The sequence below is a fragment of the Lissotriton vulgaris genome, chromosome 4_1, assembly GCF_964263255.1.
Source record: "Lissotriton vulgaris chromosome 4_1, aLisVul1.2, whole genome shotgun sequence".
NCBI classification, from domain to species: domain Eukaryota; kingdom Metazoa; phylum Chordata; class Amphibia; order Caudata; family Salamandridae; genus Lissotriton; species Lissotriton vulgaris.
In genome coordinates, this window is record NC_141691.1 from 561083323 (window position 1) to 561088542 (window position 5220).

Here is a 5220-nt window from a genome sequence, read left to right on the forward strand (position 1 = left end):
AACTATAAATATATATATATAAATATATAAATCCAAAGGTTGTTTGTAAGCATAACGCGCACTCGGCAGTATGTATGCTCAAGTTGTTTTATTCCTCACAAAAACATTACGCGTTTCGACACTGGATGTGTCTTGATCACACGTTAACCAACAATACATTTTGCTTGTTTTAAATAAACATAAACAATGGACACTGATACTCAACATAGAAAACGTCCACGTAACAGGGCTTGTTGGTATTACTGGTAAATGTAAGCGCCATCTTGGAATGGAGTAAATTAACACCAAACTAAATTACTGCAAATCATAAGGGTTAGAAATGCATAATTTTACAAGGATCTGACTAAGTCCAGAAAGAAACAAAGAAAGAAACAAAGATAGGCGTATTTGAGTATTGAAAAGTCAGCCTGACACACAGTCCCCCCTGCGGTTCACAGCATCAATGCATATTGTTTGACTGACTCAAATTTGTAAAAAAAACAAATATTGTAAGTCCTGCCACAGGTCTAGTGCCTGTGTCACTTATATCTATGCAGAAATTGCTTCATAACAGTAAAAGTAAACAATTATATTTGTATAGGATTTATGAGGTCTAGTGCCTATAGTGACTCTTACTCATAGAGTCAAAAGTACAATACCTAATATTATATCTTATAATTTACCTCACAACAAGTCCTGTTATACGTGTGACTGTTTTTACAAGCAACCAACCCCAAGAGAAATAATCTCTAAGGGTCATACAATTGGAACTAAACAGTGAAAAGTGGATTCCTTATCTTATTATGGTGAAGTGACTTCAATCGCCGAAGAAAAGGGTAGGGAAGATGTGAAGTGCATAAAAGAAAGTAATGTCTCCCTTCCTTTCCTCCTAAAAAAACATATACACATAATTAAAATATGCTTTAAAATCGGAATCAAAAACTAGTTAAGACATTTTAGTTTCATACGGATTGCAACAGAAAAACAATGTATCAATGGATCACATTTTTTACATATCTTATAAATGCATGAATCAATGACATCAAATTTTAAGTGCTATTCTTCATAGAGATGAGTTGCCAGTTCCTCGTCTAAATTGTGGCCCCCCAGGAATCTACTTTCTAACTCCATAATCCACTTGGATTCTTTCTTCCTAAGTGCTAGGGTACGGTTGCCACCTCTTTTGCCCATGTTAACTTGTTCCACTGCAAAATACCTTAATAAAGCAGTATTTGATTAGTGGAACTCCTCAAAATGTCTGGCTATGGGATAGTGGGCATCACAATTAGTGATAGCTCTCAGATGTTCCTGTATGCGCTTTTTGGCCATACACACTGTACTGCCCACATATCGCATTTTGCATGGACATTCAAGGATGTATATAACAAAGCTAGTGTTACATGTGAGAAATTGTTTGATTTTACGTTTCGTGGTTTGTCCTGGCATATCTATCTCCTTTACCATGTAGCTGGATTTACAAGCACGGCAGTGACCACAAGGGTAAAACCCTTTAAGGCCTTGTACATGTTGTCTCTTGTTGTCTGAGATGTCACCTTTAACCAAGATGTCTCTAAGATTTCTCCCTCTTCTGTAAGTGATTTGAGGTCTTTCTTTGATCTCTGGACCTATAACATGGTCAGACTGAAGTATGTTCCAGTTGTCTGCTAGTATTTTGCGGACTTTGTCAGATTTTTGATGGAAAGTAGTTATTATTCTGGTTGTGTTATTCTCACTATCAGTGTAGGGTTTAGGTTTTAAGGTTTCAGATCTCTCTACTTCTGCTGCTTTCCTCATGGCTTTTTCTAGCACCCACTCTGGATAACCTCTTTCACGAAATCTGGACATCATCAGTTCCTGTTCTAACTCGAATTCTTTTTTGTCGCTGCAATTTCTCTTGGCTCTGAGTAATTCCCCATAGGGGATACTCCATTTAAGGGGGTCTGGGTGAGCACTAAGCGCGTGAAGGAGGCTGTTACCAGCCGTTTCTTTTCTGTGTAAGCTAGATGTAAGCTTACCATTGACAATGTTGATTTCTGTGTCTAGGAATTCTACATGATTCTCACTCATTGTGTAGGTCAGTTGTATATTGTAAGCATTCCTGTTCAGTTTGTCAATTAAATTTTTAGCTTCTTCTCTTGTGCCACGCCACACTACAAACAGATCGTCGATATATCTGATCCAAGTTTGCACATTAGAAAAATCCTCACTAAGACTCTCTTCATTTCTAAGCTCCTCTTCCCATTTACCCACAAAAAGGTTCGCGAAGCTAGGTGCAAAGGCAGAACCCATGGCCGCGCCACGGGTCTGTTTGTAAATTGCCCCATCAAACATAAATATATTGTTTTTAAGACACAGTTTTATCATCTGTATTATCATGTTTGTATGTTCGCGATAGCCTATTTCCCTCTTTTTCAGGTAGTGGTAACTAGCTTCCAACCCTTGGGTGTGATCTATGATGGTATAAAGGGCACTCACATCCATAATAATGAGTAGGAGGCCCTCTGCCCACTGAATAGTTTCTAGTTTGTTTAAAAAATCAGTGGTGTCTTTGGTATAGGAAGGAAGCTGGCTAACAAAAATCCTGATAAAGTGATCGATGTATTTTGACAGATTCTCATTTACACTGCCAATGCTAGAAATAATGGGTCTACCCGGAGGTTCTCTTGGGTTCTTGTGAACCTTTGGTAAAAGGTAAAATATTGGGAGTTTGGGGTAGTCTTTTTTCAGGAAACGAAATTCATGCCAAGACAGTAATCCCTCATTTTGCCATTCAGTGAGTTGTTCCCATGTTGCTATGATGCTCATGTTGTAGTCATTCATATTGCTTTTACAGTAAAACTGTCCCCCATCAAGTTGATGTAAAGCTTCTTTTATGTACAGGTCTCTGCCCCACAACACAATATTGCCACCTTTATCTGATGGTCGTAGAATGACATTTTTATCATCAGCAAGGGAGAAAATAAAATCCATCTCTTTTTTGGTTAGATTAATCTCTCCTTTCCTCGCATTGGGGCGAGTATGTTTCAATTTAGTTAGTTCTTTAGTCACTACTTCATGAAAAGTATCGATAGAGTCATGGGGAAGAGTAGGAAAGGACACGGATTTGGGCTTAAAAGGAGTATTGGCAGCTCTATCTGTGCGTGTTTCTCTTACTCCCACTACCTGTTGGGTAGGTTCGGTATTTGATGAAATACCCCCTAAGGGGAAAACAGTTTGTAGCATATCCTTGTCCCCCACTGTAAGATCTGGAATACTCTTGGATGTTTCTGGATTAGTGCCAGGTTTTTTCTTCACTAATGAGTGCCATTTGGAAAGTTTAAGTTTCATGATAAATTTAAAAACATCTACCCTTGTGTCAGCATAGTTAAATAGTTCGGTAAGGCAAAAAGTAAGTCCCAAGCATAGGGTTTGTTTTTCTTCAAAACTAAGTTTTCTTGATGATAAATTTATTATGGTTTTATTTACCGTTTGTTCATCCATATTTATTTTCTTTTTCTGTAACCCCCACATTTGGTTCCCATTGGTTTTTTGCTGTTTTTTTCTTCTCCTCTGCTGGAGCTTGAGTCGTCTCTGTCGCGCTCTCCCCTGCCTCTTGCTCTTCCCCTTGGACGTCCTCGTGTTGGAATCTGTTTGGGAGGCGGTTGATACCGCATTTCCATTTCTTTTTTGCGTCGTTTTCTTAGGACGCGGAATTCCTGTAAAAAATGTGCCGGTTTCTTAGTAATATCAACTATAGGGATTGTGCTTGAGGATAGTTGTGAAATATCAGTGTCCGAATCACTTGTTCTGATCACTTCTGTTAGGTCACTTTCCATGTTAGCAGGATTTTGTACACTGGTTTTGGCATCCTGTTGATTGTACAGGTAATCATATTTCGGACTGTATGTCAGGATGCGTCCACTGTCATAGTCACCGCAGTCACGATGTAGTTTTCTTTGTTTTCGATATTTAATGTCTTCTTCGTGTTTTTTTAGTCTGCCCTTCAGCTCATCTTTAAATTTCTTTATTGTTTCCTGTTCTGTACTTTTTAGGAATACATCATACAATTCTTTAAGTTGTTGTAGGATAACCTCTCGATCCTCCCAGGCATATTTAATTAATATGCATAACATATTTTTCGAGCTACTTGCAGAATTTTGTGACCATTCCGCCAGCATGTTGGGGTTTAGTGATTCATGTGATGGGGTTATGTAGATTCTGAGACCTCTTGGTACCATCGCTTTGTCTACATAATCTTGCAGTGATGTTGCCTCCCACCATTTGTCAGTTTCTTGTTTTTTTAAGTTTTTCATATTTCTTTAATTGTTCATTAAGGGGATCATTTGTAGGTTTTTCTTGTGCTGCAATGTGTGGTCCACTTTTGCCAGGAGCTCTGGCAAATAATGACGCTGCCTTGCGTCTTCTTTCTCCTTCCTCGTCCATATCTACGTATGGCCCCGCGTTGGTTGATGTCTGAATAACTGTGCAACCCGATTTTTACAACTGTTTACTTCGCGTTGGTATTATGAGGAAACCTGCGGTACTCCGTACCGCTTCGTGTTCTAGAACACAGTTTATGCTTTCATTATCGCAATTACATACTGCCCCACTGCCATCTGCGGTTCCTGATGCCGTATTAGCTGCACTCCAGGGTGGTTTTGACAAGAATACCGGTCAGAGTCTCTGAATCACACAACAATGGTGTGTATTCCGTCTTACGATGTATACCGTCTTGTACCCGCCTGCCCCGTCTCAGCACAATCCCCGTAACCCATGCGTTACACCGGAGAAGCCGCCGTACTTTTGCGTTAGCTTATTCCGGGAGACACCACGGGAACCACAAAAGAAGGCTTACCGTACGGGGCAAAGGCGTCACCACTTGTCCTGTTTTCTTCGCGTGCGTGAAGTCCACTGTATCACGGCCGGGATCCCTCAAGGTCAATTGATCAGTTTCAAAGGAGGGGTTCTTCCGGGATCCTGCTCCCGTCATCAGGTGGCGTGTTCATCGGCGAACCCGAAATGCCGAGCAATTAATTATAAATCCAAAGGTTGCTTGTAAGCATAACGCGCACTCGGCAGTATGTATGCTCAAGTTGTTTTATTCCTCATAAAAACGTTACGAGTTTCGACACTGGATGTGTCTTGATCACAAGTTAACCAACAATACATTTTGCTTGTTTTAAATAAACATAAACAATGGACACTGATACTCAACATAGAAAACGTCCACGTAATAGGGCTTGTTGGTATTACTGGTAAATG

General features: G+C 39.8%; 1 pseudogene; it reads right to left on the reverse strand.

Annotated features, from left to right (window-relative positions):
* Nucleotides 1-3461: 3461 nt before the first annotated feature.
* On the reverse strand, nt 3462-4401 carry LOC147722254 (uncharacterized; annotated as a pseudogene).
* Nucleotides 4402-5220: the final 819 nt, after the last annotated feature.